The sequence below is a fragment of the Balearica regulorum genome, chromosome 1 (genome assembly GCF_011004875.1).
Source record: "Balearica regulorum gibbericeps isolate bBalReg1 chromosome 1, bBalReg1.pri, whole genome shotgun sequence".
Classification (NCBI taxonomy): Eukaryota; Metazoa; Chordata; class Aves; order Gruiformes; family Gruidae; genus Balearica; species Balearica regulorum.
The window spans coordinates 121,971,511-121,998,036 of NC_046184.1; the positions used below are offsets into that span (position 1 = coordinate 121,971,511).

The following is a 26,526-nucleotide window of genomic DNA, read 5'->3' on the forward strand; positions in this document are numbered from 1 at the left end:
CACGTTTACATGGCTATAGGAACTGTGGTACAGACATTTTGAACGTTAATTGGAGACTTGTAAAAATGAAGGTTCCTTTTACTTTTGTAAAGGTCAGCAGAATGAATGGTACAATTCACATCACTTGACAAAATGAAAGTTGTTACACAAAGTGTCAGAAGTGAAAAAACAGCATTGAAATGAATAAACATGTGAAGGAATTAAGTGAAATGGATACAGAATTTGCTTTGGGACTAGCAATGAGCAACTAGTGGGATCTGTACAAGGAAATCTCTTGAAAATGGGGAGACAAATCTAAATTGGGAAAGCTAATTCTAAATATACAATTGCTCATAATCTCTCTCTTTTTTTTTTCTTCTCTTTTTTTTTTCTTTATGCATATGTGGTCATTGGTCAACCAGTATTTTTAATGAGTAATAGCATATATTACACACTTTAAAGAATCAGTTGCAAGGCACAAATTAGGTAAACTCTACGACTGTACTCTAAAGGTAGAATACATTATGACTACAAAGTATTACAAATCCCACCACTTTTCCAGTGGTGATGAAATAGGTGGGCCTGGCAACTGCATAAAATAACTAAATGTAGGATGCATTGAATTATTATTTAAGTATCTACTTTGAAGTAGTTACCATTCTTTGACTTAATAGGAAAAAAAGAACTTTCTTTGCTTATCTTCTGACAGGTCCCTTTGAATGTTGTATTTCCCACCATTTTCCTGTTTTAATGTTTTGGGTTTTTTAATTTCTTGCTTGAAATGTTAATTTCTGTTTTCTTCTTTTAGCTTTTCTTCCACGCGACTGCTTCGGTGCCACTTTCCTCCCTCCCTGTGCCCTAGACTCGGCAGCATCTGTAGGTCAGCTGTGCCTTGTGCAGACCAGTAAGGAATCACTGTGGGCAGCAGAGCTGGCTGCTTTGTGTGGGAGGAAATGCTGCAACCGGTTTATGGAAGCAGTACATTTCTCACCTGAGGGGCGACCAGCAGTTAAATTGGTTCTGTCAAGCTGCCCGCAGATTCAGAGTTCAACATTTAGTCAAAGTGCTCCTAACCAGAACCAGCATTTAACTTTCTTGCTTATTTGACGTCTAAGTCTTTGAGGCCATCTGCTCTAAATGAATCTTCAGATATCATTATTACAATATCAGCAAGGGATATCACTCAAAACTGGAGTGCCCTTGCTCTAGTTTCTGTGAAAACACAGACAAGGAAATATTCCCTGCCCCAAAGAACGAAATGGGTAAGACAAAGCAAACAGAAGCACCTGGAAGGGAAGAAACTTGGTTGCAGTCACACAGCGAATCAATCCTTGGCAGACCTCGAGGTCTCTTGAGTTTTGTGTGGTTGACTTTTCTTGAAAATAAATGCAACAGTGATTTGAAATCATATCCACAATGTCAGAAACCCCCTTTATATTTCTGGTTATTGGGCCATGTCTGGAAATACCCTTTCTGGCATATCAAGGGATCTCACTGGCCTGCTGCAGTCCGTAATCCCTATCACCTGCCCCTCTTCCTTCACCTACCCTGTGATCTAGGCAAGGTGTGAAAGAATAGAGCATTTGTTACCTTGCACCAATAGCCATTTATTCCAGTCAAAAGAACTCCAAAGTGGGGAAAAAGTGAGATACCTTACAGCGGCCTAACTTATAGAGACTGTAACTCTTTTGCAGACTGGGAATTTGGTCAATTTTCTTTAATACTGAACAGATCCAACTATAAATCACTTTGCCTAGTGTCACAGATAGGTAAGAGGAATAGAAACAGTGGACACCACAGACGTACTTTGTTTTTATACTGCTTTTTCGTCTGGTTTCCAGTTACCTTTTTTGCATAGTTTTCTCACTCATCTTCCTGTCTCCCATGGTGGTATTTTGAAGCACTACTGTACACCTATATGTAGGAGGTCTCCACTGAGGCGAGTGAGTGGAGCTGTAGAAATGCCACCCAATCTGCCTTCTGGTGGAACACGCAGATCCCGCTGCCTTCAGCCCAGCTGCGTTCCCTTATCTTTCATACTTGGCATCCTCTCTCCCACAATTATGTGGGAAAACAATCATTAATACTGTCAGGATTTATTTTTTTTTTTTTTTTTTTTAAGATTTGGGCTAAGATTTGCACACATAAACTTAGGATTTAAAACCAATTGGCTTTATAACGATTAGGTCCCTGTTTCAAAAGGCACTTGGGGGGTCTCACTCATGTGAAAAGCCATGGGAAAGCCACTGCAGCCTGAAACGACAGCATCCACTGGCAAAGCTCAAGGCATTAGCGGAGGTTCAGGGACCGAATACGTGTCCGTATGCCATGCAACCCGTCCTGCAGCACAGACAGCGAACGGCACCCTGGCTGCAGTATCGGCCTGGCCCTGCCCCAGGGCTCTCAGCAGGACTCATGAGACCAGGGCCAGCGACACGATGAGATGGATACGCCGGTCCCTGTCCCATGTGTTGTGCACAGGCTGCCAGGCTGAGGCACTGTGCACGCTGCCGCGCTGCGTGGCAGAGACATGCTGTCAGGCGCCTCGCTCCGTATACTGCTGGCTTTGTACGGCGTCTGACAGGGCTTCCTGGCATCTCCAGAGGTTCCCTTGGCCCAGCAGGAATGTGGCTTTCCTCGTCCTCCTTACAGCTCAGCCATTAACAGCTAAAATCAACAGTTTCCGTTCTGCACTCAAAACAGTTTGGGGATCACTTTATGTAATAAGTGGAAATCTTCATGTACCATCTACAAGGCATAGGTTATATTATTGCCATGAGCAAGTTAACAATTCTGGAAACAATTGAGTACTAATAATAAACTAACCCTTAATTGAACACTTTTTGCATTGTTTAGGCTCATTAGCCTCATGGTAGTTGAAGGAGAATAAGGCATCTGCTTCTAGTTTCTTTCCTAAATCTGTAATAACGATTTTGATGTATATAATAGTAATAGACCCCGTATTGTGGTGTTCTGTCACATCAGCTGACCGGTTCTGCCTTTTTTACAATCTTTCTCTTGTAAAATGATCAACCTTTTCTACAGTAGTATGAGGCTCCATCTGCAGTAGTGGATGCATTCAGGCATTGTAAAATGTGTGAGTGACTATTTTTGAATTTAGTAGCACCTAGAGGTCTAAGTTAGGGTCAAAGCCCCATTGTGCTAGGCACTGTAAAAACTCACAGTAAGGGAAATTTATCTTAATATGCAAGAATAGCAAATTTAGAAGGTGAAATAGTGGTACAGAGAAGAAAAACATTTGCCAAAGTCACATCTCAAGACAGTAGAAGAGATAAGAAATTGAATCATAATCCTCATTCAGTGTCTTATCCAGAAACCCTGTTGTTTTCCATAATTAAGCTATTAAACAGTAAGATTGAATATTTAAATGAAGACAAGGAATGAAATAGAACTGTACACCTCAAATCACCTTTCTGCTTTCCGTGGTGCTCTGGGCTTCTCTTTGTTGCTGTTTGTCTGGTATTTGAGCACAGACTTGGGGGACGTGGACTTTCGCTCTGCCCCAGTTATGGGCTTTTAAATCTTCCTGTTCTTTCCAGCGTGAAGACTTTTGATTGCCTGTCTTCTTTCTGGTGGGGGAACTGACTGCTGTTTCATAGAATCACAGAATGGTTTGGGTTGGAAGGGACTTCAAAGATCATCTAGTTCCAACCCCTCTGCCATGGGTAGGGACACCCTCCACTAGACCAGGTTGACCAGTTTGTTTCATTTGAGGAAACATGTTCTGCAGGGCTTTCATGTTGCTGATGCATCCTGCTGCTTTTGATGCTTCCAACCCAGAGCAGCTGGAGTGCTTTCCCCTGGCCTTGGCACTTTCCACAGATCGCCTGTTTATGTGCTCAAGCTTGGTGGGTTCCGCTTCCTGGTTATTCTCACTCCTAACTCCGTTGCGGTGGCTGTAACTTGCGTCTTGCTGCAGACTCACCTGGCACGTTTTCTATCACGTGCTTGCTGATGTGAGAGTTGGACCCAGCTTTGCCATTTTTGTGCCGTGTCCTGGGGCTGGGACTCCTTTGCTGTAGGGAGGTGCTTGTGTCTGGGGCTCAGCAGGTGCTGGATCCTGACCATTGCTTACACCTGGACTGCTGCTGCTGGGGGGACAAAATCCTGGTCTTGCAGTCCCAGGCCTGGGTTGCCCCAACCACCCCAAAGAAGGGGCCATAGCCCAGGAGCGCTGAGTTAAGAAAGACTTCCAGTAAGTTATAGTTGATTCAGGATGACTCTCCTATGATTTTATGCTTGCCTCTGCCTCTTCTGACCAGAGGAAGTCATTTAGGCTCCTTCCCCCTGTTGCTCATAGGCAGGGTACTTTTAACCTTTGTTTGTATCATTTTGTGTAAATGGTGCTTTGGAGTGTGACACCTCCATTCTCAGCCGGCTGCTGGTCCTTCACCTTGTTCTGTGCAAGTGTCTGTGCATAGCTTGTTTGTTTTGTTTTGTTTTGGTTTGGTTTGGTTTGGTTTGGTTTTCTCCCCCCCCCCGCGACAGTTCAGCTCCTCTTCTTGTCTGTGTGCCTTTCCTTTGGGTTGGATCTGCCTGCAAACTAGAACCTCTCCTGTCAGCTGGACAAGTGAGCCACAAGTGTGCCTTTCCTTAATAAAGAAACCTTTAATATCCCTAAGTTATGTGTTGGTGTGTGAGTTCTTGGGTCAATAACATGAGTACGAACTCATATTTTGCTGCTTAGCTTCTAGTTCAAGTCCTCTTTTCAGCCCCATGCTGTCACAGGAGTCATGGCAGTTCACAGTTGGCTCTGTGTTAACTCCTGGCAAGGGCATGCACCTTTTATGTCCTTTCTTCCCAACCAGACAGCAAAAGCTCCACTTTTCTCTGCCCTGCTCCCTGTCAATATGTTTGTTTACGGGCTTCATTGTTGTTATTCTTGCTTCAGTGCTTGTGCGGATTTGTAGACTCAGAAATGTAAGTGCTGCTTTGTTTGCCTGTTTAATCATAAATTTGGTGTGTGTTCTGCCCGGCCGACCATTGGAGCTGTGGTTCTCATACATTTATTAGTGAATAATGAAAGAGTCATAGTCTCTGAAACTACATTCACTTCTTGCCAGGGAAATTATTTACAGAGATGCTGCAGGTACTGCTAGCTCTCCATTTGAGCGTGCACACACACACACTGGTTTCTTGGCCTCTTCCGTCAAACTTTTTTCACAATATAGCAGGAAAGATTAAAGGGTCCTGATGAGTGGGGTCCTTACCTACTCTTTATTGTAGCTCCTTCCTCTCTAAAGCAGAAGAAGGGCTGAAGCTATGCAGGAATGAACTAATGGTGGGGGTGATGGTAAAAACAGGAGCAGGAATACAAAGCAGAGAACGCTGTGCAATGCTGAATACAGTGTGGAGATTTCCAGGGTAACAGCATTGCCAGTGCCTGAACTAGGAACTGAAGGATTTAGGAAGAAAAAGGTTCCTCGGTAGTGGATCCTGATTTCCCTATGTATTCAGTTTCTTGTCCTGGACTGACACGTGCTTAACATTGATAGCACTAGAAGGAAATTCCTAACTATGCCCTTCTTCATCTACAGTTAGACATACTATATTTCACTAACTGGTCAAGTAACTAAACCAAAACAAAAACCTTTGTGATTATTCCTCTCTTTGAATGAAGATTTTTTTTTGGTCAGATACATAGTAGGGTGATACAGATATCTTCATGAGCACTGTCCTTACACACTGCAAATCCTGAGGGCTTCCTTGCAAGAAAGCATCTTGGAGATATAGATTGCCGCCTTTCCAACTCAGGAGACTTAACTATGTTGATCTTTCCACTGATGGCATTTTAAATTACGTTCTTTTCCTCATGCATATCTTTTGATACTTGCATGACATCTGCTAGTATAGAAAACCAGGTGTGGTGTGATGAAGATAGGGACTACGTTACTTGACAAGTTATATAATCTTAAAATCTGTCATAGGAATGTAATGTATTGGACTTAAAAGATAGACTATTTGTCAATCTGATTAGATATTTGTATTTTTAGAATAAATGTTTGGATGTTTTCACAAAATGACTGGAATTACAGGGATTCTGTTAAACTCTTTGGGTCTCCCACTTGACTGCTTCATGAAATGCCCCGAAGTTTTTCCAGTGCATAAAATGATAGGCTTTCCTGTTGCATCCACATTGTGCTACACTGCTCCTCAAACAAGTGAAATCTTTGGGAGGTGACACTCCCAGCAACTTCTTCACTGAGCAGGTGCAAATGTCAGAAAGTTCTCTGCTGTGTGGTTGTTGGTTTTTTGGAGGTTTTTTTGTTTTGTTTTTAAAGGCTGTCTGAGGCCTGAGATGGGCTCTGCTTTGCTGCTTTCCCCTCTGGAAAAGCATTTCTAGTCATTGTGCCTCTTTATCGTATCCACTTCTGCCTGATCATCTGCCTGCGCTTGTTGAGCAGGAGGAGGGAAGCTCATTTCTGGCAACAAGCAGTGACACGTCAAGGTCCTACAAGACCGCTGCATCACAGATCTCCAGTGCGGTCAACTCTGAAGAAAATGGTCCAGATGCCCGCCCTCAGCATGCTCTGGTGACTCTCTGTGCTGAGAAGAGAATTCCCCACTCTGCAAGTGCTGCTGGATCCAGGCAGGGTGCAGGGAGATACAAGATCTCTGAAGCTTCTCTGCCTGGCATAGGTTGAGCCCTCAGCTTCATCATTGCCCCTTTGTAAGAGCTCTTAAAACCCTGCTGATGTCCTGCCCAGCACGGATGCCATAGGCAGACTATGTGGCAAGACACAGCGGATCAGAATCGAAGGAAATCTATGGGAAATGGCCTAGGAATTGGTTTGCCTTGTGTCCTCAGCAGCCCCCAGCTGACGAGGGTGTTTGCAGAGATGAGCGTGCGTCGCTGTTACTCACTGTGCTCACACACTCACAGGGACGGGGAACACTCACCTGAGGGTGTTCTGAAACAGGGCTGTCGCGGCCTGAAGACACGTAAGAGAAGCAGTTGCTAACATTACCAAGCAAACCCAAAGTGTAATCGCTGTGACTCTGGCCTTGCCAGCTGTGAAGACAAGCGTGTTCTGTGACTGGACGTGTGTTCTTGCATGGCTTCAAGAACAAGTACAAGAGATGGTGTGGTTTCACAAGCTGAAAGGAAAGGGAGCTCTATAAAAAGCTGATAAGCCAAACACCAGGGTTAAATCTGGGCTTTGAGGGGTAAGTCGGGTAAGAGGGCAGCCGAGGCTCGGGTTCTCAGCTTGCAGCACCAGCAGCACAGTTGCACACTAACGAAACGTTTTGCTCTGTGTATTATGCTGGTTATGTCAGGCTCTGCATCTCATGCTGGTTCCCCAGAGCAGCAGAGTCACCTCCCTGGCATTGCTTTGGCACCAGCAAGGCTCCCAACAGCAATGGGAGGCAGGAACAGGGGTTGTCTAGGCGAGGGTCCAGATGGATGCAGTTATCCTAATTCAGGTTATGTATGATCTTAGAAGTAAATAGAAAAGACTGCATTGTTTACTGTCCATTTTCCTTTTCCTTTTTTTTTTTTTTTTAATGTGCAATTTACATTGCCTTTGGAGTCAATCCCAAATGATGGGTGTTTAGTCATTTCATGTCATGCCCACCTGCTATTTTCAGACATTTCAGAAAATGACTGGTTTCACAATAGGATTGCAACATATGTCAGAGAGGGACAGGGACGTTAGGATAAAATTGGAGAGGGAGGAAAACATAAATGCATCCAGAGCTGTTATTTCATGTTAATATGCAGATGTTTTTTATTACATAAAGACATAGGGTACTGTGCAGAACTTGCTCTCCTCACTCATTTTGTCCTACTCCTATTCCCCAATTTTGCTCTTTGTCTGATCGTCGCATCTTCTTGTAACTAAGACTGAGTATTATCCTTGAGGCACCATCTGTTTACTTTGTATCTGTATGACATACCACTATGGGACCTGGCACTCACGGCCCCTGAATTGTCCGATGACACACATATTAATAGTCTGATGCAATAGGGTAGTTCTGCAGTTCCTTAGTACTCCTGGATGCAGAGCATGAATAAAACAAGCTCCAGTCCAGGGAACTCTTAATCCCTCTTCAGGCAACAGGAATTGGTTTGGAAAAACAGGTGAAGATTGTAACAAGGCATTTGGCTTGCTACAGAAGGTTTTTGTTCGGAGTATATTTAGAAAGAGTATATTTTTTCACGTAATGCAGTCTGAAAATGCAATTCGTGTTGCTTATTTCATCTGAGTTGGAATCTGATCCAGCTGTATCCGAGCTGCAACTGGACAAGCTCCTAAATCAGTTATACCCCACCGTTGAAGTGTGATAGGAATCTCATTTTCCCTGATGTTTTTAGCCCATGGTCAGTAATTCAACATGATCTTCTATAAAGATACAGCAAATTCAAATTTTCCCCATTACAATTTGGAAACAGCCTCTTTAAGCAAGAACATTTTTTCTCAGACCATATTTCTTGGTTTGTTTTGCATAGCCCAAAACTCAAAGCCACAAAAGAGTAATCAGCAATATTCAGTGTTTTTGGAGCCCATATTTTGTGCGGTTGTGTATGTCAGCAGCCTTCTTTTTTTTTCACAATGCAGTAGAGCAGAGCTGAAGCATATCCAAAATCAGGCTTATCAAACATATTTTCCGTATTTAAGGAGAAATATATATTTTTAAAAAATATATTTTAAACCCTATGTTTTCTGAATGCAAGCTGAATTCTGTTTCCTCCAAGCTTTCAATTTTCTTTCCAAAAAATCTGAACTTAAGCTACGAAAAGGATGAAGCATCATTGTGAATGCCTGTAGAAAGAAGAAAATAGGACGCCACTTGAGGGCAGCAAATACTCAGCTTCTCTCCGTCACGCTAACAAAGTATCACAAAGAGATAGGAGGTTGTACATTTATTTTCCATTTATTTATCTTGTAATTTTTGACTTGTCTTGCAAAGAGCATTGTTTCCAAATAATTGCACTTACAGAAAGAAAATTCATTTTTGTATAGCTGCAAAAAGGAAAAAAAGAGGATTTTGTTCTGGGTTTTTATTTTTGCCTTGGAATGCAGCAAAAAATATGAAGGTGCATGGAATTTTTTTGAAGGTGGCAGAGAAGAGGTCCAGCAGCAGAAGCTCATTTTCACCAAATATGTCCTCAGAATGTTGTACGAAAGCATTTGTGCAACATCTTCATAGAAAAAAGCTGAAAAAAACCCATATGAACTTGAAAAAATACATTTTCAGTCAATATAAATGATAGTGTGAGATCATGTAACTTTCACATACATACAGGATGAAGACAATGTCAAAATACACATCTGAGGATGTCAGATTAAATCTGCACAAGAACTTTTAGTCCTAGCATAGACTAAATTCTTATAGCACTTGATTTCACGACGATATCTTTTTCTAAAAAAATACTCATTTTTAAAATGTAGCAAAAAGGATAAAACAAAATCCATCATCTGGAGATAAATTTATGCCTTCGTCTTCCATTAACAGAATTAAAATTGAGATGTAAAGTAGAGATCTTTACCAGTTAGGGTAATGGAGTGATCAGACATGGGATTATTTGGGAACTTGATGGAGAAGCCCATATTTTGTTGTTGTGCTTCACAGACTGATGATGTAGATGGAGAAGTACTGGATTTCGGTCTAGGATTTGACTTTCTTCCTAGTCGCATCTTTCCTAAGCTGATCTGTTTTGCACCTCTTCTTGTGCCAATTGCTGCCTTCCTTATAGCCCTTTTGTCCTCATTGAATGTCTCCATTTCTCCATTCTGCAGTTTGGACTGCTCCGTCTCAACCCCTTGCTCCCCTCTTGTCCCTAAGCCTCTTCCTAGCTCCTTCTCCATGACATCCACCCTTCTCCTCCTCCACCTTGCTGAAGGACCAGGATGGGGGCAGCTGGAGTGCAGTGGGAGACTCTTTTGGCCTCAGCTCCTCTGCCCGGTGCTGCAGCATCCTCTAATTGTTGGAAGACGTCATGAATAGGGAAGTCCTGCTCAGCCCCATCAGCTGTGAATGTGCCTGTGTGTATCTTGGGACCTCAGAGCCTTGTACAGCAGAACCTGAATGTTTTTTTCACATGGGTTGTAAATGCTGGCACTGGTTTCACCCGCATCTCTGTTGAACTTTTAAGCTCTGGTCAAAAGCACAGCGTTACTGCAGAGTTTTAGTTTTATGGTGGTATTTATTTTAATGTTGAGGTTAGAGAAAAAGTGAAGTCGATTTACCATTTTCAGAAATGAGGGAGATGTATAAGCTAACTAAAAATATAGCTGCATACAGAAATAAAATTCAAATTCAGCTTAATGCAATTCAGCACCATAATAGGCAATTTCAGTGCATGTGAACAAAGTTGGTGAGATCTAATTGAAGGCAGACTTATGTAATGGAAAATGTAAAAGGTGTCTTACCTGTGGGTATTGTTATTGGTATTACCTCTGCTCTGTTTCTCTCATCTGAGGTTGTGTTGTCCTGTGGACACACAGGAATATTGGAAGGGGGTAAATGGAAGAATGTCTCTGTTTTGTAGATAGGAAAACTACTGCTCAGAAAGACTGTTGGTCAGAGTTTTCAAGATTTGGCACCACTTTTGAACTTTAAAATTTCAACTTTTGTTATCCAATCTGAGAGAAAGAAGCTGTCTTTTCAGAGTGGCTTCACATTTGTCCCTCCCACTGAAAGTAAACTAGTCCACTTTTCTAAAAATCAGATCTTAAGTGCTTCAAATGAAGTCTGCAAAAGCTGGCCATTATTGAAATGTTGGGGGTTTTGCCCTATCTTGCACAGGAAACCTGTTTTAGAGCCAGAAATGCAGATTGAATCTCAGGACTTCTACACCTTTGGTTCAGCAACAAGACCATCTGTCACTTCTAATTCTTGCTATGAAAAAGACAATCTAGTTATCTTTGATGGAATCATTCTGAATTTGCAAGCTACATTCTTCTCCCTTTCCCCAATTAGATTTTCTTCACCTCGTACATACCTGAATTTCTGTTTGAAGGTTCACCCTTGGATAAAGCTAAACCCAAAGAGAACAACCAATTTTTAATCACTGTCTCCCCATTGGCCGTGATGTAAACTTGTTTTGCAAGGGTTTCAAAAGGGAGAGAAATCTGAAAACAGGTGAATTCCTTGTCACTTTAAATTTCATTAAAGATGTGCAGAACTTTTGCCCCACTTTAAGCTTGATTTATGTTTTGGAAGGTAGAAGATGTATAAGGAGGGGCTGGATATTTTTTCAGACATGTCTACATCTTAACTAGCATTTGCATATCATTCCAAGACTACTTTTTAATCTACTGGGTTCTCATTCAACTTTGTTTAACTCTCCAAGGCAAAGTACTCTTTCTCATAGCACCATTAAAAACGTGACCAGATTCTCTTTCATAATGAGGAAACAAATCAAGCTTCTTCTTTGGAGAGAACCATCCTCATCTGGGTAAAGATATCTTTCCTGAGATCATAATCTGTTCAGTCTTTCACACATATGTTTTCATGGTGTAAACTACAGATAAAAAGCACATGATATAATTTCATCATTTGAGTGGCCTTATTTTTCATGGCTATAGGTGAGGGAGTGTCTCAGGCATCTCCTTCCATCTAACTATTGTTTTTCCCACTCATGTATACATGAATATAATACTGAAGCACCAGCTCAGTTGTGTTTGTATAGTTCACAGCATGACTCCACTGTTAAATTTTAATGAAAATATGATTGAAAGTTTGGGGATTAATGACCTCTTGTCAAAAATTCAGCTGATATCTACTTTATCTGCGCCAGTTCTTCCAACCTTCTTTCTACAATGAATAGCTAAAAAGGACTGAGGAACTGAAAGCTGTTTCTAGGATACAATGTGCAGCACTTCTTACTCTTGGCTCACTCTAACTTCAACCTCTCAGCTCTGTCTTTTTTTTTTTCTGTCTATGAATTTAAAATAGTTTTTGCCACTAGATAGTGAGGTAAAAGCAATAGCATTTGTCCCAGCTGTGGGTGGGATCACCTTGCTACCGTGGTAAATCTGAAGGGGCCTATCTTCACAAGGATTTAGTGGTAGGGTAATTTCCACACATTACTTATCCTGCTGTTTGGAAAAAAACATTTCCTGCAGTGAGTTCAGAGGCTTTGTGTATGTATGTGAGCACACATATGTCCCTATGCAAAGCGTGGCTTCTCCGTGTTGGCATTCCAGCTGGCAGTTCCTGGAAAGCTGTCTGGAAAGTCACCACGTAGCCCCACAATCTACCGTAAAAGAGATATCACGAATGACATGGCCTTCCTCCTGCCATTCATACCTGTACCATCCTTTCTGTGCTCCAGTGCTTGCACATGAGCAGAATGAGCAAGAGATCCTTGCTTTTTTGTAATCCTTCCTTGAGGGGAGAACAAATTCCTTACCAGGCTGCTGTCTTTGGGCAGTCCAGCTGAGGGGAAGAAAAGGTCTTTAAACTGTGTCACTGCAGGTTGATCTGGGTATAAACACTTCGGGTACATTGATCCATTGTAAACTCCTGGAACAGGAACAGGATGCAGGTATAGCGGACAATTATTATAGAACAATTGCTGCTATATAAACAGCCAGTTTACAGCTTCTGGTGTCCCCACGATATAGGTGTTGGTTTCATGTTCTTGGCAGCCCTCCACTCTGTAAGTCAAGGTCCCTCTTTCTGACCAGGAGCTGGCAGGAGGCTCGCAGGTCGGTGGTAAAGAGCTGCTGGGGAAAAGCTATCCTCAAACTGGAAAACTGAAGAGTTTTTTTGTCATTTAAGTTTGGGAGACAAACCCCCTCGCCAGCATTTTGCACTTGCAGTACATGATTACTTAGAGAGTTAGAAAGCAAACAAACAGTAATCATTAAGAGCAGTTTATTAAATGAAATAAATTTCTCCTTGTGCTGTTGACTAAAGAGCAGACAATTTAACTGTTCCTAATTATGGGGTTATGCCTAGATTTTTCTAAACTGAAAAGACAGTTTATATACACGATTTTTTGAGGTATGCGTGTACTTTTTGAGGGATTTACACAAATGAGCTCTTTTACCTCTCCTCTGCCCGCAAGTGTCAACATGTGCAAGTGATTGAAAATGACGGTGCAAATCTTGGTGCTGCTTCTTGCTAGTTACAGAGCCTTGAATACATGGCACGTACCCACAGGCAGTGATCTGCCCCGGTGTTTAGCAGAGGGCTGTTTTTTCTCAGCCAATTCAGATATACACACATTCACTCCAGGCCCATGTTTGGGATGGCGAAATAAAATAGTTCCCATAGTTATTCCTAGAAGTTAATTAGCTGTGACAGTGGGAAAGTGACAACCTCATGATTCTTGGATATTTATAACGAGGCTGTCACTTGCTAGGTTAGTCGGGTCATAGAGGAGAGAAGTGTGTGAAGTCAGGCTTCTGGCAGGACACGGAGCTGAACCTGCATCGTCGTGCTTCCTTGCCATTGCTTAGATGTTGGCAGAAGGGATCTCTTGGTGCAGCATTTGTAACGCTACACCAGGGTGTGATCTATGTCTTTGGGAAACGTGGCTTCACCATGCCGCAGAGCGCTGCAGGTGCACATGCGTTGCCTTCATCACATGCCTTTAGAGTTTGATCTGGGATTATTGAAATCGATGCATCTTTTCTGCTGCTGCTTTCACGGGCGCAAGGTCAGGCTTCCAGGGGCAAAGCAGAGCTGTGGCATAGGAAGGTCACAGAGGACATGAGGAGATGCCGTGGTGTCATCCCTTGGCATGCATGGTCTGCTTAGGTGGGTGCTACAGCGTTCACTGTGCCTGCACCGTGTTGCCTTTCTGCACTGTGCACTGGTTGCTCTGTGCACGTGACGTAGGCACCTGGTTTGGGGTCTTTTGCCTCTACTTTGTGTATTTAGCAAGTGGCACTGCTACTATCATGCTTCAGGACTTACCGTAACTATGGAGTTTCCTAATGCAGTAGGAGATGTTAGATTTTTGTTTGACTCTCTGTATTTACCATGCAATCAAGGCTTAATGTGCTAAATGTGTTCACTGTACACTGGTAACAGCACAGCTGAGCATGACTTTTTATTAATACCTAGAGAGCTGCTCAAGTCCAGAAAAGCTGCTGGGAATATTTCTGAGAGCATTTTTTTATTATTATTTTTGAAAGTTAAAAGAGCAAAAGAGTTATACCACCCGAAAAAAAGCTCTCAAATTACAGATTTTGTGCAAATCACAGGTATTTTATTGGTAATTGTAGGCTAACCTGGAATAGATTATTTCAAAAATCTCTCTCATTCAGAGGAACACTTATTAATGTTGCTACTGCTCAGAAAAAGAGATATCTCATGCGGAGAAATATGTAAGTTACCATCATGATAAAGAGAGAGCACAGAAGTTGGTTCATTTTTGTCTGTCTGTCATTCCAGTCCTTCAGTTTTAGTAGGAAAAACTATCATACAACTTTAGCATGATCTCTAGAGTGTAATTTCTTAGTGAAAATTTCCTGCTCATAAATAGTGTGCCAAATTTTGTAGTTGGTTTGTCATCTGCCCAATATTCTTCAGAGAAAGAAGCTGACTCTTGGCTTCCCTAATTATTTCTTCTTCTAGTAATGCTTCCTCAGAGCTAGCTTGAAGGGGGAACAAACCCCAACTATATATAAATAATCAACTAAACCCAGACATTTCTGTCACAAAAATGTAAAGCTTTGGAACAAACAAGAATAGTTTCATGCAAATTTCTCTCTCTTAAAACTGGCAAGATTTCAACAAGCATTTTCTGAGAAATATTTTATTTCATTGAAAGGTGGGACACTGCTTTTTTGTGTTGATACAAACCCCTACTGGAGAGCAAAGCTGGGAAACTGCCAGACACCTCATACCTGCTGCGACAATGGGTAGCCGTATCAACACACACAAACCCATATTTAACTAAACTGTTCAATTGAATTCTAATCTCCAGCTAATCACTAAGCTTTAAAAAAATATCTCCCTATTCATGTTTTATTTCTAAAACATACCTTTATGATGTAATGCAAGTGAATGAATGGATGAGAGACTCAAGCACAATATCCTATCTACAAAGCTAAATGAGCTACAGGTCTCATATTCTATTAAATATTTGACCCATGAAACCCTCAGTTACAAAGAACTTTTAAATGGAGATTGGGAAGTCATTGAAGGGTCCTTTTAGGGCTCCTCAGGACAGAAGGTGATAGAGAGATGTGTTTTTGTTTTGTGCTATGACATCCCAGGGAGAAAGCACTTCCAAGCCTCTATAAGCCACACAACTCAACGAGAAGATTACAATAGGAGAAGTACCAGCAGTCACTGGTTTGTGTGTAGTAGGAATATGTTGTGTTCAAAACAGAACTGCAGCTTCCTGAATGAAGCGTGCGTGTGTGTGTTGTGGGGGATAGGGAGAGCTTTCATCTCTCCTACCTCAAGACTATATGCAGAAGAAAGCATGCCATCTCCGAGTCTGTGCATCTTCTGTGTGACTAGCAGTATCCAAATTAATTTCTTCTCAGTGTTTCTTAATGGAGGATATTACGAGGGTGAAGAGGTCCTACTCCCTTGACTTCTTTGGGGTCATAATTTGAAGCTGATAATGGGGGAATGCAGGGTTAAAACACACAGTCCCTAAGTCAGGACTTGTAACACAGCACCTCATCATCCTTTACAAGCCTGAATGGGTACTCTGCCCCAGTTTTACCAAGGAAGCACTGATGTTCCTGATACAAGTCACATCTGTGGAGAAGATCCCTACCTGTTACAGAACCAAAACATAATTTCATGTGCAGGTTCTGTGGAGCAAGTGTGAAGAATGAGACATTTATGTACAGCTGGTTCTCAAACACAACCCCTCAGGTCTCTCATACACCAGAAAAGAGTATGAAAAGTACAAAAGTCTTCCCTGGACCTCCTCACTGAGTTTCAGGTGCTTACCTTCTATCTGGGTTTCACTTGTCATTTTTTTTTCAGACCTGAACGTAAGGGCAGCTAGTGTTTGGTTGAGGCATCCAGCAAAACTCTCTGTAAGTATGATGGCTCCTCTTCGCTGATTTTAAGAAATTCCTTGCAAGTGGCTCATTCTCATTCTGTTTTTCCACCCCGCACAGCAAGGCTGGGAATATCCTTAATTTAACCTGGCAGTGAGAAGTACTGGCATCCACTTTTAATTGTAGCGGTTCTCCCTGACGCAGGTTTTATGCTTGCATGGAAACTCTGTCAGTGAAAATAATTTTCCAGTGTCTTTCCATTTGTTGTGTTATTATACTGTGTCTTCAAATCTCCACCTTTTCAGTGTGAATAGGCCAATGTGACCTTCCTTCAAACGATTATTGAAGACCACAGTTAACAAAGTGTTCTAGGGGGCTATCAAATGTCTCCAAGGTAAGGCATGCATAAAACATGAGCACATAGTCGTAAATAACTGGGGTCCTCTTCATTTATTTTAAAATAATGACGGTTGTTTAACTGGCTTGAAAGGGTTACTCTTTCACCCCTAGCTTGTTCTGAGCACCGTGGGAAAATGACATGAGCACTGTTTAGTTTAAGGGATGTAGTCATGCAAAACCTTTGCTGTACTTGTGGAGGAAGCGGGAGTGTTTTAAGAAATAATGAAGGTGTGAATCATCACAATTCTGAATTGTCTGATAAGAAAATCTTTTAATCTCTTGTAGTAATGTAAGGACTCCAATTGCTGCAATTCGCTTTATAAATGGCACAATAAAATATGGAATAAATCATTGCAAAAGAATCCAGGATTATCAGCAGTCTCTTCCTTTGATATCAGTATTACTGAACGGTGTTCTTTAAAGGCTCTTGCTTGTTAGTTTACTTTTAGGAGACAAGTAAACTAATTAGTCCTTTTTTTTTTTTTTTTTTTTCACTTTATGGTCTGTTCTTGGCATGCTTAGAAAACATTTGAGCTCAAGCAGTTCATTTTCAGTTGTGCCCGTTAGCAGGAAGGATTTCCATTTTTTAAAAAACAACTGAAGAAAACAACCAGGACGAGATACTGCTTTCATTAAAAGTATGTGCAAAGGATGAGGAGTTTGCCTGCTTACTTTTTTTTTTTAATATTTTAATTGACATTCAAAGTGTACCAAAAAAACCTTCAGTTTTATATGCCTGCACATGTGTTCAGTCAAAAAACCCTCAAGAACTCCCCTATGAAAAATATTCTCATTTCTCATTGTTTCTGGAATTCAACTCCACATGCTCTGTGTGATTCTACAGGATGACATCTATGGTCTTTTACCAAGGTTTTATATTTTTATTTGTACAGAAATCACACAATGCAGTAGGATGTCAAGAAAGTGAACAGCTTGGTAAGATTTAGGCTTTCGAGGTTCCTTTTATGATCAAGAAAGATATAAAATCATGTAAATCTCTCAAATTGGAACCTCAGAACCTGGCTTTAATATATGACTCTTATAATATACAATAAGACTTTGATTACAGCTTTATCATTTCATTTATCACTTCCTAGGCAGCAGCTGCCCATTGGCTGGAGAGAAATTCAAATGTTTATCCACTGCTACCTTTGCCTGTGGACGGTAAAAAGGTATCTATCTGTAATATATGACAAAGTCCTGCCATAAAAGATTAGAGTAGCAGAGCTAGACGGGATGAATGAGCTACAGCCATGAGGAATAAAGTTTAAGATGTTTGGGTCGGATTCTGTTGTGATTTGTCTGCCAGCTCCTTGCTCAGGCTGCGGTATGTCCCTGCAGCCCGCCCCTGGTAAGAGCTACAGAGAGAGGTGCAGCTCCTTGTTGGGTGCCCGTGAGCATCCTTCGTGCACACCATTTTCAAAAGGCTGTGAGAAAGTGGAAAAGCAGTTTTCAGAAACAGCATGTGCACTTGCACTTTGGATGGGTTTCTTTTATCACTGGAATATGTTTTGTAAATATTTGATGAATGTCTGAAAAATGTGAAAAGTCACATTAATGGCAAGATTGCTTATGGTGCTTTAATGTAATTGATCTATTTACTTTCCACAGAAAGTTATTAGGTAAAATACCTGTGTGCAGATTAAAGATAGGTGACACTCTCTGGCTAATTGTCTAGATATATAGCTCGGACAAGGGGAAGAAGCTACCCGACCCTTTCCCTGTCACCTCCTTCACTTCATACAGCTCTTTACAGCCAGCAGTTGGCTTGGGAAACAACATATAGTACAGCCACTGTTCATATGTCAATCGCAAGTGATTCCTTTCCACAAATAACTCCCAAACTGGCAATAAAACTGCTCAAGTGCTCGTTTAGCCCCAATTGCTTCACGTGCTGGGCTTTGGATGCTGGAGGGAAGAAGCCAAGTGACTGCAAGCTGGAGGGTAAGTGGAGGGTAAGTGGGTTGGTAGTGGCATGGGGAGGCCATCTCTGCCCAAAGTCCTGGGCTTGTTTATGTGTGCTGTGACTCAGAAGTAAGACCTGTGTCAGTCTAATGATGTAGTGTCCCTGGGAGGACAAGAGAGGTCCTGAAGTTCATCTGAGACTTCTTTGTAGCTGAATAAGGGGATCTTGGTAGGTGGTGGTGAAAGCACACCTTTAGGAAGAGGAAAGAGGACTGAGGGGATGACAAGGAGTGGGTGAAAGACAGCATCTAGCTGCTTTGTGTGCAGTTCATAAGAACTGGAGGACCTGATGAATCTGAACTCTTCTCACAGCCTCCCGAAGTGGGGAGCACAGTGACAGAGCTGGGAGAGGAAGGAGGCTGCTCAGGGTTAGCATCCATGCAGATCTGCCTTGTGGTGAGACCAGGTGGCCCTGTCTGGAGATGTGTGACACTGTTGTGAGGTCACCTTGCTGTCTTCTGGCTCTGGATGCATTTATGAGCTCGTGGTCCCCGTCACGCAGAGCAGTGAAGAAGCTGTGTTGCTGCAAAAATTATATGTATGCCTATGCGCATGTGTGATTGTATTATAGCTATAATGGGCTTTAAATACCGTCTCATTCAGATATAATCTAATACAGCATTTTGGACTGTGTGTGAACTGCTTGATTTCCCTTTAGGTTTCTTTAAATATGAGGCAATTGCACAGCAATCTAGAGATAGCCTAGTGTAGAAAAATAATAGAGATGCTTCTGTTGTTCCCTTGCCATTTTTACTTCCTTTCTTTTTCTTTGAAGCCACCAGTTATTTCCCTGTAGAGCTATGAAATAACAGGAAACAAGAACACCCCCAGCCAAGAAAAATCTCTTCTGCAGAAGTACAGGAGGATCACATCCTGTAGAAAGGTTAATGGGGAATTGAGACTTTTGTGTGTCAGGATAAAGAGAATTGCTCACTTTCTAGTGCACTGGAAGCATTTGTGAAATCTTTCAGGAAACAGCATAATGTATTTTCAGTGTAAAATGAAGCTAGAAAATTTGCAAAAAAATGTACTGTCAGTCCTGGATTTGATACATCAGATACTCAGCAACGGCATGTTTCCCACTTCCTTATTTCATTGAAAATGGATGCAAAGGACTTGAGAAAATATCCTTCTTTTCTCATTTCCTCATCAGGCTCTCCCTAGTCAACGCACGTCAGCCAATGTGTGTGAACCAAGCTGGTGGTGGACACTGGTCCTGCTGGACACCAGGCAGAGAGCGCAGCATGGCCCCTCTCTCACCCACTGCTAAGAGGACCTTCATGGCTCAGTGCCCATCGCCTTTTCCCTGCCTCCCTCTCCTGGCCCACAGGCCAGGCTTCCAGGGCTGCTACTATCACACTCAGAGATTTTTTTTAATTTTTTTTTTTTTTCTGATCTCTGCATTTTAATTACACGTCCTCCATTTCAAATAGCTGGATGTTTTGAGATAACAAAATGTTTCCACAGGTCATGCTGCTTTCTCTTCCTCTGGATTCTTCTATTAACAGAAAGCTACCAGTTTCCAGAAGGAAATTGTCTTGATTTCTTTATAGCCTCAATCTGTTCCCAGTGAAGCCACTGGCAAACCTTCTGTTTATTTTTCAGGGATACAGAACTAAGCCAAATGCCATCAGGCAGAGATCAGCGCATGTATTGAACGGTGAGCAAGGCCTGGGGAGCCTGGTTAAGTAAGTCATTCATTAGAGCTACTTTGAAATTCCTCACTAAGCAGGTTTGGGTTTGGTTTTCGCCAGAAGTACTAACTCACTGAAATGGAAACATTTTGTGGCCAAGTATTGATTTCTGTTATCTAGAAGGTTATTTTTAGGTCCCAGGTTAAAATTCATGGGGAGCAAAGAAAGAAAAGAAGGAGTTTTTATCTCTGATACTATACTGAGCAAATATAGTGAACATGGCTTCTGGGCTAGAGGGGCTTGCAATTGTCTGAACACATCTGGGTAGATGGGCTCAGCCCTTAATATCAGCTGTCAAAATTGAGAGGTGCCTGAAAGGGGATTGGACTAGATGGTCTTTAAAGGTCCCATCCAACCCAAACCATTCTATGACTCTATATATCTATGTTTGTGATGCAATGTCTGATTACTAAATGTTCCTGTTTACATCTGGTTATGAAAAATAATGTTGGAGTGGAGAGGGCCATCAACCTGGGCAAAATAGAAGCATCGTGTAGGCCCACTCTTTTTGTAAGGAGGTGGTTTCCACATCATGATGAAGTGGTGAACATCATGAACTCCCTGTCACAGGACACAAAGTTAATTCAATACTCAGAAAGCAGTTTGAGGCATCACAGGAGAAAAATCTTGTCAAGAACTATAAACAAAGCCCCCTTTTAGTTCAGGAAATTGCTGGAAAGTGGGAGAGTGTCGAAGTAATACCATGATATCTTTACCTTGTTCTTACACCTTTCTTTAGGCACATGGTCATCGTCCAAGCCAGGATGCTGGGCTGACTGCATCTTTAGTTCAGTCTGATAACAGCTGGGGGTTTTATGCTATTTTAAAGAAAGTCTACATGAAGGCACCAGAGAAAATAATTCCTGCCCCCCCCTTCAGCTGTGCCTGCTCTCTGCAGTTAGTACTGGGTGTCTGTAGATGCATCGGCTTTTGCAGCTGAGATCTTCCACAAGGCTCTGAAGGCAGCAGCGAAGGAAAAATGGTAAATAGAGACGTGAGAAGTGCTGAGGCTGGAACAAGACCAAATACCCATCGACATTCCACTGTTTTTGATCCACAGGCAGTTTTTGATCCATGACTGATGGTAAACTGAACTCAGGGATCCACATTATTAAAGGCATTCACGTACCTAAAGCTCACCGAAATCTCTGGGAGTAAAGTGTCCAAATATTTTTGTAATCTGGATCATAATAAAGCTAGTGAATAGTGTTTGTGTTAAATCAGAGGGATGGTCTGGTGGAAATTTCAGCCTGATGGGAATACAGGAAAGTAACAGTTACTCTCAAAATGTTTAAAAGGTCACACAGTTATCTTGCATTTGAAACATCACTATCAGCTTACCTCACTGTTGTGTTGCATTGTGTTGATGTCACAGGCAGTACACAAGCATAAAAATGAAGTAACTAATGAGTAATGCTTCCATGATTCTTGTATTCCAACAAAAAAACAGGGCAAGATTTGCCATGTATTTTGATTACAATTTTTGTTATATGTAGGACATATTCTAAATATTATCAATATTAAATGAGCTAGTCTGTCCAACAGTATAAATGTGAAGTTCCAGGTTTTTTGCTTAAATTCTGAGTCCACGTCAGTTGTATCCATGGTAATAGTAAGACTCTTGTTCTGATTCTTTTTCAAGTCAGTGTTGTGATTCTTAGTGATTTTGAAACTGCTTTTCAGTAATTCTAAAATTGAATGGTTAGGCAAATAGTCTCAGCTTTGGCTCAGTCTTCAGTGTGCATGCACCCATTATTAAGTAACAATCTACAGCAACAAACCCTTTCATTGTGGTTTGGATTCTCATGTTGTGTCTGTAGGGATAAGATATTCTATTTGAACAAAATCTGGTGATATTGCACCAAAGCTCGCTACGTGCTTTATTGGGAAATATAAAGGTCAAGCTCTTTCTTCATAGAGATTGCTGGCTCAATATAGCTTTAGTAGTTGGAGTGAGCAGCAGGAATGATGGAGTGGGGTGATAAATCAAGGGAACACTGGCTTCAATAGATATCTCTCTTACAGTAATTTGCTTTTGGTAAGATATTTGGGATTAGTTTATCATTCTATCTTTTCTGTGGGTATGCAGCCTGGAAAATTTTGGGGCAAAAAAGCATAAAGCAAAAAGATGGGCCTATAGGGAGGAGGCAGATTATATAAGCAGGGATCCCCATGTATATGTTGCAGAGGGAAGGAGTGAGGAAGGCAGGTGATGGTAGTGCAGGAGGTACAGCAGGGAGTGCAGAAGCAATACCATGGAAAGCAAGTGAGAAATATTCTCAATTTTGACAACTGTGGAGTGAAGAAACTTTGATTGGCCATCCAGTGCGATGGAGGACATGGAGCATTACCCCAATGGGACCAGCAAGAGCCTGGGTTAGCCCAGAGTGTCAGACATGCCAGTGGGAAAATAGGTGTGTGACAGCTACAGCTCTTCCTCCTGGTGTCTAGAAACTTTTCCCAAAATTGGACTGAATCAAATTAATACATATCTGATAGGAAACTTGAAAATCTTCCTGGTATTCATCAGGAACTGCAGGTTTCCAGAAACCTTGTATTGCTATGCTCAACCTGAACAAAATGAGGAAGTGCTCCAGAGATTTGCTCTACTGTGCCCTTGAACAAAAGTGAAGCTTAAAAAAGCTTTAACAAACATTTGTGCTTTTTAAATGCTTATCAGGAGCTCTCACCTCCCCCTTGGCTGTATAGACTGAAGATGAGGAGGGAGGAGCCTGCACTGTGATTATTTCCCAATGAGCACACCTGGATAAAATGGTTCTTGACTGGAAGAGCACGATGAAGGAGCTGCACTGATGCTACATGCGTGGTTTGTCAATAGTACACTTCAACAGTGACTTCCAGTTAGCCTGAAGTCCTGTTTCTGTGATCGTGTGGGGCTTTTAAGGTTTCAAGTATACAGCTGAATGTTTTCTCTGTCTCCTCTTCAAGTGAATGTCTGGCTGTTTGGCTCTGGCCGTCCCTCACGCCATGAGTGAGCTCTCCCCTGAGTCAGTGATGACAGAATGTGGTCCATTTTTTAAACTAGGGATTTGGAAACTAAAACACATTCACAAATCAAGTTCAGTCAGGAGATTCCTCACATTCCTGCCCTGAATGGTCTCCAGACTCTATGAAAAATACAACTGGTCTGCACTCCATATGACCGTGTTTTTTTAGTTCGCTCATGGGAATGCCAAATGATAATCACTGTCAGTCAGTTTCACAAATGGTTAGAAATTATTCTCAAAGAAGAAAAGAAAGTCAGTACTATCAAGCTAGAAGGTATCTAATACATCTTATACTACTTCTGATGTACAATGAGATGCAAAAATATCTCTTTTTTACGAACAATTTGACTGATAGAAGAGATGCTTTTAAAATTTGACACCTTGGTGGTGTTGCAAGATCTTCTGGAGGACATGATCAGAGTTCAAAATGAATGTGGTCAGACAGAGAGACGAATAGAGAATTGGTCAGACAGAGAGATGAATAGGTGAATAAACGAAAGGATGTTCAATGTACCAGTTGTGACATTTAGGAAGGGGAATACAAATGCCAGGTGGGTCGTGTCTGCTAAGTGGCTGTATGGCAGAGGAAAATTTAGGGATGAGAATGGAACAACAGTGTGTATTAGTCAGCAACATGGTACAGCAAAAAAAAGGAAATGTCACCCCAGGCTGAAGTTGAGTTTTAAATAATCCAGTAGTCTTAGAACTCCTTTAACAGTAATTCTGCAATAAATGCCTCATTTAGGTCTGATGACCACTTATTCTTTGCATAGCTGTTCGATTTACTTTTACAAAGCTAACTCATTCATTATAGCTAGCTCTTAGTAAAGTGAAGCATTCGACTAGGTAGGTTGGCTTATGACAGTCATCTTAAAGACATCTCCAAATTTGTTTTGAATTAGTTGATACAGGCCCAGTGTATCAGGTCATAAAGCCCATGTGTAGTGTGGAGTTCCTTGTCTCCTTGAACTTGCTCTGTGAGAGTGAATTTTTCAGTGGAGAGAGACAAGGTGCTGCAGAGGACATCCCGGGGAGTCTTTCTAGGACTCTCATAGTCTATGGAGGAGCCCAAGGAAACCCACCTAGAATACGATAATTTTTTGTGGCTGCATCTATCCAAATGACTTGATTGACATAGGTTGATGATGAACACATGATTTCTATGCTGGATTCATCTGAATTTTGCACTTTGTTAACAGCAGCGTGGACCAGCTAAGAATGGTCTTGCACATAGACTCTGTTTTTCTTTTTTTCTTAAAGCACAAGGAATACAGATATGTTCCTTAGTTTCCCAGAGCTTTCCTTATCTATACATAACTCTTTAGCTGGTACACATTTAAACAGAAAAAGCTACTTTCCTGTGTACTGTGTATTGCATGAATTTGCTAATAGTTTAGCTTTTCATTTTAGTTTCTCAAAGCTTGGTTCAAGCCCTTCCACATTAGCACCACAGTCTACTGAAAACAATGAACCCCATGGCAGTTACAAATGCACAGATGACTTGACAGCCATGCCACATTTAAGATGTGATGGTGTATCATTTGCCTGAATTGGTGCTAGAAGTGGAGCCGTATACCTAGTTGGAGTCATACTGCTTTAAGCAGGGTTAGCTAATGTGACCTGTGAAGAATGCTGAAGGAACTAGAGTTGTTCAGTCTAGAGAAGAGAAACAAAAGGGGGAGCAAGAGAAGTTTTAAAATTTGAAGACCTTTTTATAAAGGAGATGGTGATCAGTGGTTTTCCACAAGTGCTGGAGAAAGGACAAGATAACAGCAGCTTGGTTTACAGCAAAAGGAAATTTAAGGTGGATTTCAGTGGAGGCAGAACAGCCTGTATGATGAAAGAGTGGACTGAGTTTAACTGGGCAGTCTGGGGTCCCCTCTCAATGCTAACCTCTTCCTTTAGGAGTTTCACAAATTTTTTAGGTATAACCTATAAATATTTAGTCCTGAGTCATCCCAGGAGGGCTGGGCTAGATGACATCCTTGAAGTCCCTCACAGCCTTTAATTTCTATGATTCTACTTCCTTTCTGTTGCTTGCAGTATTGTAAATTCGTGCACACTGAAAAATGTTTCCTTTGCTAATCTGAATGCATCACCACAATTAAACAAAGCATGGAGAAGCAGGCTAGCTGAGTGAAACATTCAAAATCTAGTAGCTACTATATCTTGTCTATCTGTGGACACCCTCTGTGTTGCAACCTCTGCTTGCTGCTTTGCTTGCACAGGTAAGTCTGTCTTATCTGGAAATATCTACATACTTGAAGTTTATAAGCAGAGCAGATGTACACACCTCCTCGTACTATAATCTATAAGGTTGGACTATCTGGTCTCATAACCAGAAGCTTTCATCAACAATCGGCTTTTTGAAGTTGCTGCATGGGTTAACTGTAGAATGGTATCGCCCTCTGAAAATAAGATTTGAGGCTGGACCTTCTCTGCAGCTGTAGTTAAATGTGAAAGGCAAGGTTTTTTACTTGTTTTCACTCTCTCTCATACAAACACATACAAAGCTAAACAACACATGAGAAAACAAGTGGAAGTAATTGGGATAAAACAATCTAATATGAAATCATTATCAACAGCCTTGGCCTCTGCAAAGCTTTAAAAGCATTTCTGACTGACTTAACTGACACACCCCCATCACTCCAAATCTTGTTCCTGGTATTTTCACCTTAGTAACCAGGAAGATGTCTCCCAGAGAGACTATTGCGCTTGTTTTTCCTACCAGTAGCGCACAAATTACATAGACCTACAGCACTTCTGTTCTAAACCGTCACCTGACGTCAGAAACAGGACTTAATACGTGGTCCCCAAGGAAAGTCAAAGGCAGCGGTGAGAAGCTCCTGAGATGCGTTGGGTTCACGGGCAGTTCCAGCACAGATGTGATGCCTGGGCTGCGGCAGGTGGCTGTCAGCAAGGTTTTGCTGCGTGGGGGGCTATGGGGTGAAACCCGTGCCCAGCTGTGGGGGTAAGTGAGCCAAGCAGAGCAGCTGAGGCCAACGTCCCTGGTCTGTCCTTGAGCCCCATCTCACAATGGAACAGCAAAGCTTCCCAGGAGCCGCTGTCATTTCCTGCCTCCACGCCGTTCCCAGGGTTTCCCAGGCTCACCAAGGTATAAGAAGTGGGTCTTGTGGCTTTTCTTCCTTACAAGAAAAATGTGAGATTTCTCTGACCTTTGGAGAAAATTATGGCTTCTCCACAGAGTGTAGCTGGTTGGAATATTCTTAGGGTCTGTCTTTTGGATTGATCTTCTCAAGATCAATCAAATCTCTTCTCTGGAATTCAATCCTTCCAGTCTGCAACATTCCTGGCCAATTAATTCTTGAGCACTTTATTATTACAGTCATCTGAGCTCAACAGCTATGAAAATTCTCTTGATAATATGCATAATTTGCAAAGACTTTTTCCTTATACTCTGGAATAAGCATGCATTATCCCTAAACCCAAAATTTCTTATATTTTCTGCAAATGCAAGTTTAATATTTATTGAAATCTTCTGTTGATTAAATGCTCTGAATAGTGTATCCA

The 26,526-nt window shown here is 41.7% G+C and overlaps 2 long non-coding RNA genes across 2 annotated transcripts in view; one reads left to right on the forward strand and one right to left on the reverse strand.

Annotated features, from left to right (window-relative positions):
* LOC142604761 (uncharacterized) overlaps window positions 1-26,526 on the reverse strand; it is a 152,120-nt gene that overhangs the window by 40,378 nt on the left and 85,216 nt on the right. The window lies entirely within an intron of this gene.
* Window positions 1-26,526, forward strand: part of LOC142604758 (uncharacterized) — a 128,655-nt gene that overhangs the window by 21,927 nt on the left and 80,202 nt on the right. The window contains exon 2 of the long non-coding RNA XR_012838598.1: window positions 788-883. This is a non-coding gene — a long non-coding RNA (uncharacterized LOC142604758). The remainder of the gene's footprint in view (window positions 1-787; window positions 884-26,526) is intronic.